This window comes from Impatiens glandulifera, chromosome 4, assembly GCF_907164915.1.
Source record: "Impatiens glandulifera chromosome 4, dImpGla2.1, whole genome shotgun sequence".
NCBI lineage: Eukaryota > Viridiplantae > Streptophyta > Magnoliopsida > Ericales > Balsaminaceae > Impatiens > Impatiens glandulifera.
In genome coordinates this window covers 16066611-16083348 of record NC_061865.1, presented here as the reverse complement: position 1 = coordinate 16083348, position 16738 = coordinate 16066611, and the positions used below count along the sequence as shown (strand labels likewise).

General features: G+C 31.6%; 1 long non-coding RNA gene across 1 annotated transcript; it reads right to left on the bottom strand.

The window, feature by feature from the left end:
* Window positions 1-9665: 9665 nt before the first annotated feature.
* Window positions 9666-10401, bottom strand: LOC124936936. Its single transcript, XR_007099180.1, has 2 exons — window positions 10273-10401; window positions 9666-9965 (listed from the first exon to the last, which is right to left on the bottom strand). It is a non-coding gene; the product is annotated as an uncharacterized LOC124936936 (long non-coding RNA).
* Between the last annotated feature and the right edge of the window lie 6337 nt (window positions 10402-16738).

Here is a 16738-nt window from a genome sequence, read left to right as displayed (position 1 = left end):
TTATATTAAGATATTTGTTTGACAAAATATATTAGGATAACTTAAGATCAAGAACTTTTGTGTAAATGTCGATTCTTATAAAGAAAAAAAATATCGTTTAACATTTTAATTTACTAACTAAATAAAAAAAAAAATCGGTTTGACATGTTAACTTTCTAAATTCATAAAAAATCAAATATATGTTCGATATTTAACTCCCTAAATTAAAAAAACAAAATATATGTTGGGCAGTTGGGTCCCTTCCTATGTGCTAAACCCAAATATTTTGGCCTATAATTTAAATAGCCACTAAAGTTATTTTTACACATTTTTTCACATGTCAAGTAGTGGGCAGTACATATGATTCACATGTCAGTAATGGGAAGTTTTTAGAAATTAATTATTTTTAGATATATATCAGAAATTTGGGTGTTTCAAAGGGAAGAACAATTTTTAGAGATCGGCAGAGACTGTATTTTAGGTCAGAAATTGGTCGTTTGGCGATAAGACCAAATCCTAGTTTGTTCTTCTCTAACTCTTATTATTCCTAATGTTTGTTGATTTGAGTTGGATCATATTTATGTTGTCCAGTGCCATTGGTGGCAATTTGTGATTGTGTAAACACTGTTTATTTAGTGGAGATTTTATCTAGACCGGAGAAAGATCTCATGATTTTTATCCTTCACATTGAAGAAGTTTTCCACGTTAAAAATATGTTGTCTTGCATTATTTCTTTATTATGTGATCGTTCTTATTTTCTTCTCTAGTTCAGTCAAACGAGTATATTATTTAGGAATTAATTTCAACTAGTTATCCCATTTACTTTTCTCATTAATTGGTATCAGAGCAAGGTTTGCCAGGTGTTTGATTAATTGAACAATGGAGGCAAATCGGAGTAGAATGATACTCTTGAATGGTACAAATTATCACAGGTAGAAAGGGAAGATGAAATATCTTCTATTCATAAAGAAATTGCACTTGCCAATTTTTGGCACACAGAGGCGTGAGACTAAAACTGATGAAGATTGGAAATTTAAGCAAAAAAAGGTTATAGTATCATCCGACAACGGGTAGAAGACAATGTATTGAATCACATTGTCGATGATATTAATGCATGTACTTTGTGAGAAAAACTTGAGACTCTGTATGCATCAAAGACCGGTAACAACAAGATGTTCTTGCTCAAACAAGCTATGAATTTGAGGTCCAGAGAAGGGAGCTCTATATCAGATCACTTGAATGACTTTAAAGGGTGTTTTGATCAGTTGTGTAGCATGGATGTAAAGTTTGATGACGATGTTATTGCTTTGTGGTTACTTAATACCCTTCTAGATTCATGGGAGACTTTTCATGTGACTTTGACAATCTCAGCTCCTAAGGGTGTGGTGTCAATGCAGATGGTGAAGAGTGGTGTTCTTAATTAAGAAGTGAGACAAAAAACTCAAGGAACATTGACCAGGCCAGAGGTTTTTGTTTCTAAAAATAGGGGGAGAAGTAACAGCAAGTACCAAAGTCACAATAGAGGCAAGAGTAGAAACAAGTCAAAGGGCAGATATAACAATTTTGAGTGCAACTATTGTGCCAAAAAGGGACATATAAATAAATATTGCTTCAAGTGAAAGAGAGAAGACTGGTGACAACAAGTAAGATAAAAAGGGAAATGATGCGCAAGATGTTCATGTTGAAGTTGCAATATCAAATGATTTAGTTACTGTATATCATGAAAAAGACATCAATCTTGTTTGTGATGACCAGTTGGATTGTTGATAGTGGTACTGCTTTCCATGTTACACTAAGGAAGGAGTTCTTCATCTCTTACACTCTAGGTGATTTTGGAGTTTTAAAGATGGGTAATGATGATTTGTCAAATGTAATCGGTATCGGAATTGTTTGCTTAGAAACTAACAATGGTATGAAGTTAGTGCTCAAGGATGTGAGACATGTACTAAATATTTTATTTCACTTGATCTTTGTAGGCAGACTTGATGATGATGAGTTTCTAACAAAATTTCTAACGGTCTATTGAAGTTGATCAATGGTTCCTTAGTTGTGGCGCAAGGAAGAAGTTTCCTAACTTATACTGGTTGCAGGCTTCTATACATACTAACCTCATTAATGCAGTTGAGAGTAGCACATCTTCAGAGTTATGACATAGGAGGTTGAGTCACATTAGTGAGAAGAGACTGGATTGTTTGGTAAAGAAAAATTTACTCTCAGTTTAAAAGGTGAAAAATTATGATAGTGTGCTCACTGTTTGGCTGGGAAACATAGAAGAATATCCTTTAAGCATCATTCGCCCTCGAAGAAGGAGGAAGTTCTTGACTTGGTACAATTTGATGCTTGTGGTTCATTAAGGGTAAAGTCTTTTAGTGGTGAGTTTACTTTGTGACATTCATTGTTGACCACTTGAGGAAACTTTGAGTTCGAGCTCTTAAGTCCAAAGATCAAGTTCTTGATGTGTTTAAAGAATTTCAAGTTGTTGTTGAAAGAGAAACTGAAATGCATCTGAAGTGATAATGGCGAAGAATATCGTGGACTATTTTATTCTTATTTCAAAGAGTGGGGTATCAAGCATCAGATGACACCTCTCAAAACTCCTCAGTTGAATGGCTTGACAGAAAATATGAACAGAACTTTAATGGAGAGAGTCAGATGTCTACTCTATGATGCTAAATTACCTAGTCATTACTAAGATGAGGCTTTATATTGTGTTTCACATGTTATTAATCTAACCCCTGATGTTTCTTTGCATTCTGATGTTCCTAATAGGGTATGGTATGGTAAATATATCCTCTATGAACACCTACGAGTATTTGGCTGAAAATGTTTTGTTCATTTGCCTAATGATGAAAGATCTAAACTTCAGACCAAGACAAGACAATGTATTTTTATTGGCTATGGTCAAGATGAGTTTGGGTATCGGTGTAATGATCCAGTTGAGAAGAATCTTGTTAAAAGTCGTGATGTGGTGTTTGTTAAAGATCAAACCATTGAAGACTTTAACAAGACAGAGAATTTAGATGCGTGAGCTAGTGGTGACTTGATTGATTTGGATCATACTCCGGTAAATGAGTATACTATAGTTGATCCTGAACATCCAGATATGGTACTAGTTGAAGCTCAGAATGATGATGATCATGAAGGTGAAAAAACAGATGACCCAGTTTAGGCACCAAAAGATGTAGTTAGACGATCAACCAAAGACCGGAGGTCTTCTAACTGAGAATTATAGATAACTCAGAGTATGTACTTTTGACAAATGATGATGAACCTGAATGTTATAGAGAAGCTATTGAGAGCAAGCAAAATGGATTAAAGCTATGAATGATGAAATGCAATCTCTACTTGTCAATCATACTTATGAGTTGGTTAAGCTTCCTAAAGGAAGAAAGGCTTTGAAAAATCACTGGTTTTTAAAATAAAATCCGAGGGAATATTTAAAATCAGATTAGTCGTTAAATGTTTTGGTCAGAAGAAAGGTGTTGGCTTTGAAGAGACATTTTCACCAGTAGTCAAGATGTCTTCTATCCTGGTTGTTATGGGCTTGGTAACTAGTCTTGACCTAGAGATTGAACAGATGATGTGAAGACAACTCTATTTCATGGTGATTTGGAGAAGAAATATACATGGAGCAACCTGAAGGGTTTGTTGTACAAGACAAAGAAAATTAGGTGTGCAAGTTGAAAAAGAGCTTGTATGGTTTGAATAGGCACCAAGATAGTGGTACAAGAAGTTTGAGTCGTTCATGGTTCATCAAGGCTACAAGAAGACTACTTTTGATCATTGTATTTTTGTGCATAAGTTTTCAGCTAATGACTTTGTCATTCTATTGCTTCATGTTGATGACATGCTTATTGCTGGTTTCAAATGCATCACATATTGGCAGCTTAAAGGAAGAGTTGAGTAATTGTTTCTCAATGAAATATTTAGGGCCGACAAAGCATATTCTTGGGATGAGTATTGATCGAGACAGAAGGTGCAAAAAGCTATAGATTTCTCAAAAATATATATTGAGAAGGTATTTTATCGGTTTAATTTTGATAAGTCAAAAGTTATAAGTACGCCTTTACTACATCATTTAGATTGAGAGTTGATCAATCTTCTTCTAGTGAGCAAAAGAAAGAATACATGCAAAAATTCTCGTATGCATATACTGTTGGGAGTTTAATGTATGCAATGGTTTACACCAGGCTAATATAGCGCATGCAGTTGGCACGGTTATGAGATTTTTGTCTAATTCAGGAAAGAAACATTGGGAGGCAGTTAAATGGATTTTGAGATATCTACCAGGCACTTTTAATTTGAAGCTTTGCTTTGGAAGTGCAGAGCCTACTATTGTTGGTTATACTGACTCTAATTAGGATGGAGATGTGGATTCGAGGAAGTCTACTTCTGGATATTTGTTCACTTTTTTAGGGGAAGCTTTGGCATGACAATCAAGGTTGCAGAAGTGTGTTGCATTGTCCACTACTGAGGTTGAGTTCATTGCTATCACATAAGCGGGCAAAGTGTTACTTTGGATGAAAAAGTTTCGTACTGAGTTTGATCTTAATCAAAAGAAGTATGTATTATTTTGTGACAACCAAAGTGTTATTCATCTCAGCAAGAACCCTACGTTTCATGGTCGATCAAAACATATTGACATTAGATATCATTGGATTCATGAAATCTTGGACTCCAAAAGATTTGTACTTGACAAAACTCATACTGATGATAATGGTGTTTATATGTGTACTAAGGTACTACCTAAATGGAAGCTTGAAGCTTGCCGCTTGGTTGTCGGAGTGGCAACATCTTCCACATAGCCGGGAGGGGGAGAATTGTTGGGCAGTGAGGTCCTTCCTATATATGTGGTAAAACTCATATATTTTGGCTCATAATTTAAATAGCCACTAATGTTATTTTTACACATTTCTTCACATGTCAAGTAGTGGGCAGTTTTGATCATTTTTAAATATATTTCAGCAATTTTGGTGTTTCAAAGGAAAAGCAGTTTTGGGAAATCAGCAGGGGCTGTGTTTTAGGTTAGAAATTGGTCGTTTGTCGACAGGACTAAATCCTAATTTGTTCTTCTCTAACTTTTATTATTCCCAATGTTTGTTGATTTGAGTTAGATCATATTTACGTTGTTTAGTACCATTGGTGGCAATTTGTGATTATGTAAACACTGTTTATTTAGTGGAGAATTTATTTGGACCGGAGAAAGATCCCGTGGTTTATATCCTTCACAGTGAAGGAGTTTTTCATGTTAAAAATCTGTTGTCTTACATTATTTATTTATTATGTGATCGTTCTTATTTGCTCTTCTAGTTCAGTCAAACGAGAATATTATTTAAGGATTAATTTCAACTAGTTATCCCGTTTATTTTTCTCATAAATATGTAACTTTTTAAATTTATATATATATATATATATATATATATATATATATATATATATATATATATATATATATATATATATATATATCGGTTCGATATTTTAACTTTCTAAATTTTAAAAAATAATTTTCGATTGAACACGTTAAAACTAAGATTAGTGATAATGAAAATTATAAAATCACATTATATTTAAATTTTATTAAAATTTTAATTATTAATCTTAAATATTCTATCAAACATAAAAATTAGAATTGGACTCAATTCCAAACCCACCAAAAAAAATAAATAAATAAAAATTATATGTTAATAAAAATTAGAATTGGACTCAATTCCAAACCCACCAAAAAAAAAAATTAAATAAAAATTATATGTTTAACATTTGTATGTCAAAACTCTCCTAATTTTAAACTAGTAAAACAATATAAAAACTTATAAAAAGAAAAAAGCAAATAAAATTCAATAAAAGAATCCAAAAGTCAAATATGAGTGTCTGATTTAATAATGTATTCACATCAATCAATCAAATGTTTTTAACAAAGAAATGGGTTTTTTTTCATTTCTATGGTTTGGACAAAAAAAAGTATTTATAAAAAATAGCATTTATAAAAGTCTATAAAAAAATCCAACCATTAAACAAAGTTAGTATTAAGTCATTTCACAACTTTAAACCTAAATTAATTATATCAAAACCTAATTCAAAAATATACATATAAAATCAAATAAAAAGTCTAATAGAAAAACACTAGTGATGTAATTACGTATTTATCCTAATTAATCACATGTTTTAAATAGAGAGACATAATAAGAGAAAATAAAATGAGTTCGATTGTAAAATTCGGGATAATGACGTAACGTCGTTTCCACAGCGATTTTGGACTGAAGCTTTTTTTTCTTTTGTTATTGTGAATATAGACCTTATAAAAAAATCAAAGTTTATAAAATTGAAAAAAGAAATCCAATAATAAAATGTTGTTATTGATAGTGATACACAAATATAACTTTTTTCTTTTTGTTTTATTTTGAATAGACCTAATGAAAGAAAAACAAGAGTTCAACCATAAAATACTAATTGTGATGTGATGACTAATGATAACCATTAATCAAAGCGAACACATGTTTTGAATATAGAGGGCTAAGGTTACTCGTACTAAAAGAAAATTAAATGATGTACTAGTCTATTCTAATGGATAAGGTGTTTTGGATAGTGACACCTAGGGTATAAAAAAATTGGTCTAATCGTCGAAACGAGAACCAACTAAACCGAGTAACCTACAACTTTGAATCCATTTGAACATAACTCAATTGTTTGGTTGGTCGATTCAATGTCACCGTCGATTGGATTAATTAACATGTTTATTGTTTGATTTGAGTCTTAACAATTCATGTTACTTTTGACTTTAATATGAAGTTAAAATATACTAACAATATAATACTTGATATTTTTACAGGATTGTTTCAAGCTTTGAGTTCATACTTCAACATGTCAAATGGTTAGTATTTATATTTATCATACTAAGTAACAATAATATTGTAAATCAAGTGAAAATAATTTAAATTTGATTTGTCTTTAAAACGTTTTAAAGAATCATCCTAACTTTTTCTAAATAAAAATAGGTTAGATATTCATATGCTCTTTTATAACTTGAAATATGAATATTATTGTCTTTTTATTTTAGAAATGTTGATTTTTTATTGTTGAAAACTAGAATGTTGAAAACTTGGTTGTTGATTTAGACTTGTATGTATGTTTGTTGCTATTTTTTTTTTTGTTAAAGCAATTTTTTTAGCAAGGAATAAAATCGACTGAACATATATTCTTTTCAATCAATAAATTGAAATTGGTTGTTTAAGCTTTTTCTAGATAAAAATATGTTAGGAATTCATATGTTATTCTATAACTTGAAAATTTGAATATTAAAGTGTTTTTATTTTTAAAATGTAAGTTTTTGATCGATTAAAATAATAGTTTGATTGATGATCCAGACTTTTAAGTATACTTGTTACTATTTTTATTGTTAAAAAACAGTATTTTTAAGCCAACTACATATCTAGGCATGGTAAAACGTCGGGTTTCGAAAATTCGAACTAGACCCGATTTTGCCCTGAAAGAGCAGGTCCATGATTGCCTCGAATCTGACCGGTTCCAACTCGACAGGTACCCGACCCGACCTGGACCCAACTTTAGATTTAAAAGTTCAATTTTCTTAATTGGTTTAATTTTTTTTATCTAACTAATAATTTAATATTTTTTTCAACTTCTAAAATATTACTTTTTAACCTTTTTAAGATAAGAAAAAAAAAATTAAAAATCCTATACACAAATTAAAGAAAGTTAATAAATATATATAAACATGTCAAAATGTAGGGGTACCCACCCAAACCGGACCAATACTACTCCGACGAAACAGATATACGAGAGACCAAAATTTCATAGGTTCCGACCCGATACGTACCGACTCGATCCGGACCCACCCAAACCGGACCCAATACTACTTCGACGAAACAGATATACGAGAGACCCAAATTTCATATGTTCCAACCCGATAGGTACCCGACTCGATCCGGACCCATTTTATCATAAGTTCAAAATTATTTTTATTTTTTGTCTAATTAATAATTTAATATTTAAGTTCACCTTTTAAAATATACATTTTATTCTTTTTAAAATTCATTTAAATGTATCTTTTTTATATTTAAAATAAGTACAATTTTAAAATTATATAACTTAGAATAAATTCTTGATAAAATAGATATAATAATTATTTAAAAAATATTTAAAATATAGAGAGTTATAAGTAAAATATTAAAATTTTATTACTTTTAAAAAGTAAAAAAAAATAATTAATAGAATTATAAATAATATTAAAAAAATAATATATGATTTCAATTTATTATAAAATATAAAAATTAGAGTATATCTTAATTATTATATTTAGATTATTATATTCATAATATAATGCAATAAACTTATAAAAATAAATAAAATCACATCTGCCATAGAAAGAAATCGAACATTGATAGAGCACATCATCCGATCTCGAAACTTTGAAATCTCAAATATCCGATCTCTCCCTCTCTTAGCTTTGAAATCTCGGGTAACCAAAACCGATCAATTCAGACAGAAAATAACCCAAAACCGATTTACAAAATAAATACTTTGAAGGTTCCATTCTGCCAATGTCTATACATATCTTCTATTCAATCAATAAATTGAAATTAAACGTTTTAATTTTTTTCAAATTGAAATATATACAGAGTTCAACCATAAAATCCAATATAATATAAACCACTAATTTATACATGTTTTGGATAGCAACCTAATAAAAGAAAACAAAACAATATTTACATAAAAGTCAACCAATAATCCAAAATATAAAACAATATGTGAAAAAGTGTTAAATTCATATATCACATGTTTTAAATACAATGACCTAATAAAATTGAACATATATTTTCATTAACAAAATAGTCCAACAAAATAATATTATTTTAATGTGACAAATACTACACTAATGGATCACATAATAAAAGAAGATTAGACCGATTAATAAAAATTACTAATTCAATATTTATATGGTTAAAAAAATAATCTAATGAAATGACCATGTAAGTCATGTATAATTTTTAAAAATTACTAGAATATCACAATATGTATAATTTAATTAAATTGTAAGAGAAAAATTTCCATATAGAAAACAAAATTGAAAAGAAAGAACACATTTAGAAACAAATTTTGAAATTATATTATGGTAAAAATCACTAAAAAAAATATCAATGTTGCAACAAAAATCATTTTAAAATAAATAAATATTTCAATCTCATAAATCTTAAAATTGACTTTAAAATAAATAAATAAAAAACCTTCAAAAACACTCAATTAAAAATATATTTTAATATTAAAATATTAATTTTTTTCAATAAATATAGAAAACAATATATTTTCTTTTGTCTAACCCATATGCAGATTACAAAATTAAGAAAACCAATTATATTAAAAAATGTAAAAAAAGAAGACTAATAAAAACATAAAAAATACAAATGAATTTATAATTGGAGTAAAACTAAAAATTCATTCATAGCATCTATGATTACATAATTAAATCCCTTAAATTTAAAACCGTAAATCAAATAAAATTTAGAATTAAAGAAAAATAATATTACAAATTAAAGGCATTATAACAATATCATGATATATATATATATATATATATATAATAAGAAATCTATAAAAATATATTTGAAAAGTCATTTTGGAATTGAAATTTCAATATTTAGAATATAGATAGCATATAGAAAGGTTAGAGATTCATATAACTAAAGATCACCATAGATTCCAAAATCATATAGCAGAAATGAGATTACAGGAAATAAATATATAGTCTAGTTGATGATAATGATGATGAAAAAGATGAACTGAATCCAAAACCTAGATTAGAAGAGACAACAAGAATCCCTCACTCACAGATCAAACAGCTTCAAGAAGATGCAGACACTGAATTATAAGGAATCTCAATCACATTCTAATGAAGAAGATGATGATCACTTCGATCTCTGTCTCATCTTTCGGCGCTTCCTCTTCAATCTCCTCATCCTCTTCTTCTTCCACTGCAATTATAAAAACAAGAGATCTAAACATTCGATAGAATAACATCGAGAAATCGAATCTGTTCAATCATAGCACCGGCGATTCATCTTAGATCTAATTAATTTAACACGAATTTGTAAACATCATAATAGATCTGTGTTCGGAAAAGCATGATTCATAGGAGATTTAACAGATTTGGATCTGAAGATAGGAATGAAGTTATTTCGAATCGAACGAGTATGATGATAAGATCAAATTTAACGGTGAATAAACGGAAAGATGTGCAGATTTGAGTGATGATCAACGATTACAGAATGGAGATCTTACCTTAGCTCTCATCGCGGCGGTTAGATTCTTCAAGCTTTTTCTCTCGGCTAGGGTTCTCCTTCGGGGCTACGAAGAACAGCGACTTGGCTTCTTTTAGGTCTGTGCTAGGTATTTAAAGGATAGGGTTTTTGATAAGAGATTAGAGTTGGGCTTCAAATTATCTATAACTCAAAGCCCAAATTAATCAAAAAGAAAGTTTACAGTCCAGAGAGAGTTTTGTATTCCCAAATATGATTGATTGTTACTTTAAAATAATAATAATTAATTTTCATGTAATTATAATAAAATAATAAGTAATATTTAAATAACTAACTTGGGATATGTGATGTAACTTATCTTGAAATAAACAATTTTATTAATTTTAAAAAAATCTTGAACATAAAAAAAAGTTTGTACAACACCTAAACTTGTAATATGAATTTCGAGTTCACATTACCCAACACCCAAACTTGTAATGTGAATTTCGAGTTCAATTTACTTGTTTGCATTGAGATCCTACCTTATAGACGTCTCTTTTGATTTTCAAGATAACATGGACTATGTGTTGTGCTCGCCACCTACACATTTATATTTTACATGATCATGTAAAGACAAAACAAGACTCGGTGATCTATTGATAAATTTTAAATATATTGAATAAAATAATAAAAAAAATGCAATTTTAATAAATTTAATAAAAAAAATATTTAATGAGAATTACGTTTTAAAGCAAATAAATATTTAATTAAATTAACGGTTAATATAAGTTAGAGAAATGATTAAGTGAGGGAATTTGAGGAGGGAATTTGGTGAGGGATTGACTTGCCATAACTGAAAAATTCAAATAATTTCTCTCTTTTCTCTCTTTCCTCCCACTTTTACATTTTCCAACCAAAGGTGATGCCAACTCATTCCCTCACCAAATTCCCTCTCTCTATCACTTCTCTATAAGTTAAATGATAAATTTTAGGAAAAAATGTCGTTTAGCCGTATGTACTTGTACAACTAGCTCAATTAGACGTATGAACTAATAAGAGTTCATTTAGGCGTACGTATTTTTAAAAATTGGCTCATCTAGCCTCTGTTAGTAAACTCTTTTAATTTTTTTTAAATTTTTTAATATTTATTATTTAAATATTCATTTTTCTCTCTTTTCTTCTTTATTAATTAATTAATCTATTTATCTCCTTTTATTATTTATTTTTTTTATTCTTTTTTTATTAATTAATTTATTTATTTATTTATCTCTTTTTACTATTTTTTTTTCTTTTTACTATTTTTTTTTTGTTATTTGAGTATTTTTTTATTTTTTTTTACTATTTTACTTTTTTTTATATAACATAATATTATGTATAAAATAGTTTATTATTTACTATAATATTTAATTCTATTAAAAAATCTAAATCATAAATCAAATATTAAACATAAAGACTATTAATTTTATTTTTGATTATATTAAAAAATAAATCATAAACAAGTTGTTAAATCTTTTTCACAAAATTAGAAGACATGTTACAATTAAACAAACCCTTCTCAAAACATTATAGTAGAACAAAATTAATAAAAAAAATTATTAAATCCTTTTCTCAAAAGTAGTAGCCTATTACAATAGAACAAATCCTTCACAAAACCTCCAAAAATAATTTCTCAAATACATCTAAAAGATCTCAAATACAAACAAGTTGCCAAATCAAAATTCTCGTGCATTATCAAATAAAGTGCTGTCAAATCTCAATTATCTCACAATGTTGAATTTAACCTACAATATTATTTGTCGATGATGTTTGGCCTTGTTGTTTGCACCCCCTTTTATTGTGAGTACTTGAACCACAAACACTAGTGAAAAAATGGTCAAAACTGAGAGTTAAAACTCTCGGATTTGACCCTATAACTCTCGGTAAAGACACCTTACCGAAGGTTTTAGTAACTCTCGCCATCCATCGGTATTGACTCTCTCGGGATTTCCACAAAGAGAAAAACCGAGAGTTATATGAAAACTTTCGGATTTTTCTCTTTTGGGAAAAACCGACGGTTTTGCAAAGACCTTTCGGTTTTTCTCTTTTTGAAAAAACCGAGGGTTGTACAAATAACTTTCGGTTTTTCTCTGTGTGGAAAAACCGAGAGTTTTGCAAACAACTTTCGGTTTTCTTATTGTAGAAAAACCGAGGGTTGTACAAATAAATTTCGGTTTTTCTCTGTGTGGAAAAACCGAGGGTTTTGCAAACAACTTTCTGTTTTTCTCATTGTAGAAAAACCGAGGGTTTTACAAAAATCTTTCGGTTTTTCTCTGTGTGGAAAAACCGAGGGTTTTGCAAACAACTTTCGGTTTTTCTCTTTGTGGAAAAACCGAGAGTGATTACAAAACTTTCGGTTTTCCCACAAAGAGGAAAAACCGAAAGTTATATGAAAACTCTCGGTTTTTCTTCTTTTGGGTAAAAACCGAGGGTTTGTCATATAACTCTCGGTTTTCTCTTTGGCTAAAAACCGAGAGTTTTCTAATATCTCTCGGTTTTTCCACAAAGAGAAAACCCGAGAGATTTCAATTTTACTTTCGGTTTTTTCTTGTAAATTTTTAAAAATCTGCGGATTATTTTGTTCGCAACCAAAACCTGTTCAGCCAAACCAATATATCAATGATAAAAGAAATGCAACATACATTAAACGATCACATTAATTGATCATGAACATTACAAAATTCGACACCAAACTAATATTCCGAACAATTTGTTCTAAATTCAACCACTAATGAAAAAATGTTTTGAATCGAAACAACCTTAGCTTGTGGGGGGAGGAGGTGGTCCTTGCCTCATATACAATTCGATTCTCTCCATTCTTGCGTTCATCTCTAACTTCTCCCTCTCCATTCTTTCCACAATTTCTTCCTTTTCCGCTTGCATTTCATCCATTCTGCGCTTTCTTTCTTCATCCCTCTTCTCCAGTTCCTCCAGCTTGAGCTTCATCATTTGATTCTCTTCTAACAATCGCTCATTGTTTCGCTGTGAACTGTTTCCACTACGACGATCCTCACGAAAGTGTGTGGGCCAGACGCCTGATCCCATTCCGAACACTACCCCGTGTTTTTGTTGTCCGAACACCCTCTCCGTCAATTCAAAATCCGATATTCCCGGTTCGTTACTAACAACCTCCTCCATCTCAGCCTGCACAATTCAAATAAAATATCATTTCTATAATAAAAAACTAGGCATATTCAATTCACTTACAAATTTCTCTTGCACGTGTTCGTCCGGGACGGGTGTTGGGTTTTCTTGTGTCGGTTTTGGTGTACGGGTCCTCTTGAATACTTCAATTACAGACGGTGGCCATCCCATTTCAATCGCCTGTTGAAATAAATGATTTATATAATTAATAACAATCTTTATATTAAGTTATTACAAATAATGTACTTACCAACTCGTCTTCAATTTGTGCAAACGGTCTACTTCCCGTTCGATGCGGGAATTTCAGATTCTTCCGATTCTTCATATTTGTAGAACTGTGTCTCTGTATTTGAAATAACAAATGAAGTTATATTAATTAATATCAACTTTTATTTGAATTATGAAACCGTACTTTAAACGTTTCTGTGAAGAAATGGTTGCGACACACAAACTCCCAATCATCTCGATCGTAGTCCGGTGGAGGATTAGCCAGTACCGCCGCCTCGTCTCCTTTGTGGACGCGGATATAATTCTTGTTCAAATCCGACCGCCATCTATCCCATATCTGATTGGCGTGTCCCAACCCGGTCTTTCGAAAATACTCAATGTCGCCAATAGTCGCTTCGAACGGATCCTGAAAAAAATAACATCCAAATGTTACAAATAATTATTTAATGACGTAATGTATAATCAAGTTATAAGTATTACCTTGATAGCAGTCCACAGTGAATCCAATTGGTCTGCACTTAAAGCCTTCCACTTGAGAAGACGGTGTGAGACGGCTGCGGGGTCCCGGATAATCGACCCCACATGTCTAGACCACCGTGTCCTTCCCACGTCTGTACCGCCTGGCCTCCCATCCTTCTCTCTAAACGTTAGAGGGATCCTCGTCTCCGCTAGCCTCTTAGACAGCGCAATATTCTTGTTCTTCCCCCGTCTTTTGCGGGCAGAAGATTCTTCAAAATTATCAAAATCTTAATTAAATATGTCAATCAATTGAAACACTAACTAATTTGTAAACGAAATACCTGTCGATGATGGGTCGGGAGTGGTCCCGTCCTCCTCCTCGTCTTCCTACTCCTCGATAGGCTCCTCAAGACCCTCGTCTTCAGCCTCATCGCTAGGTAGGTGATCAGCGTATGTGCTCTCTATAAACTCGTGGAGCTCATCATCGTCTTCAGTCTCGTATGTTCGGGGAGGCGCAGTAGCTATCGGTACCACAGGAATCGGTGGTTGGTCTCTAGAAGACGATCCTCAAAGCTTTAACGACTCGGATTGGGCAAGTAGGTTTTGGTAACTTTTATCCAATTTCTTGGGTGTCTTCCTCATACTCTTCCAAGTTGTTTTAGGACCTTCAGACATTCTTAATTCACACCATTAATAAAAATGAGTGAATAATTGAAATAAAGTAGTAATAAAAATGAATATAAAGTTAAAAACATTATTAAATCTACCTAATTAATTAATCTGAACTATATGTATGTAAACCGCAGTTTTATTTTTGTCACAATCTTCCAACTGGGTCGGGCTGACATATCAGGGGCGTAGAATACTTGTTTTGCTTGACTCGCCAATATATACGGGTCTTGACTTTGGGTTTTCAAAATTCGGTTTACATTTACACTTACGAAGCCATATTTGTCCACTTTCACTCCTAGTTCCCCCGAGTGTGTATCAAACCACTTACACTTGAATAAAACAACTCGTTTGTGAGAATAATATTGTACTTCGATTATATCCGTCAAAACTCCATAGTATGACATAGTTTCAGATCCGTTGTACCCCTCAACAACCACCCCACTATTTTGAGTTGTCAACCCTTCGTCGTGTTTTTCTGTACAGAATTTGAATCCGTTTACTTTACACCAAACATACATAGACGAGTACATACTTGGACCTTCTCCTAAGATCTTGAGGTCTCTTGATATATCGTTAATTTCTGCTAAATGGGCGACCTATATATGTATCCGAAATGAAGTTGTTAATATGAATAAGAAGAGTTAGGATATATGGTTTGTAATTTACTCACTCGATGCTTGAAATATGCGGCAAACGTTTCTCCACTGGACTCGTTGTTATAATCTCTGCAAATAGATCGAATGCTAATTAGTAACACTCTTTAATGCTAATTAGTAACAGCAACATTGAATTTACATGTAAAAAGGTTCTGCTTCGGGACAATTTTTCAAAATGTAAGAATGAGCTGTCACTCGATCGATATAATCCAAGTTGTATACTTTTCCGTTAGATAGGTCTTCCAATGATGCAAATATTGAAATGCCCGAGATTTCAGGATGTGCATTTTCTTGATCTTGTTCCTCCATATACCTGGCACATAAACTAATACTTTCGTTAACAAGATAGCTCTCGCTTATAGAGGCTTCTGGGTGGTTATTATTCCGCAAATATCTTTTCATTGTACCCATGTAATGTTCAAACGGATACATCCATCGATACTGAACAGGTCCTCCAAGCAAAGCCTCAAATGACAAGTGAACCGGGAGATGCATCATGATGTCGAAGATTGACGGCGGAAAAATCATTTCAAATTTGCAAAGTGTCAATGTAATATCCATGTACAATTGTTCCAGGTCCTCTTGAATCAACTCTTTGAAGCACAACAACCGAAAGAAACGAGACAAATTTACTAACGCATCATACACATACTCTGGAAGCAATCCACGAGTTGCTAAAGGATTTAAATATTCCAACAAAATGTGACAATCATGACTCTTTAATCCCGAAAGTTTTTTCTCTTCCAAATTTACACAACCCCCGATATTTGAGCAAAACCCATCAGGCAACTTGAGATCTTTCAAGAAGTTACAAAGACGTATTTTATTTTCGGATGTCAAAGTGAAAGACGCTTCTGGATAATGAACAACTCCTTCATCATTTATAGGATGTAACCATGATTTTATGCCTAAGAGTTCTAAGTCTTTACGAGCTTTAGGACCATCCTTAGTCTTCTCTTTCACATTCATTATTGTTCCCAACACGCTATCACAGATATTTTTCTCAATATGCATCACATCCAAATTATGTCTCAATAATAGCGATTTCCAATAAGGTAAACGGAAGAAAATGCTAAGTTTGTTCCAATTGTCTCCCCGCGTTTCATGATATATCTTGGTTCTCTTGCTCATATCCGCACTAAGAATAATGTCTTATAGGTCTCGTGTTTGCTCATAACTTTCTTGCCTCGTTAACAATCTAGGGGGATCTCTATAATCAGTTCGACCATCAAACGACTCTTTATCCCTTCTGTATTTGTGCTTCGGTGGAAGGAAACGTCTGTGACCCAAGTAACATTGTTTGGAACCATGAAC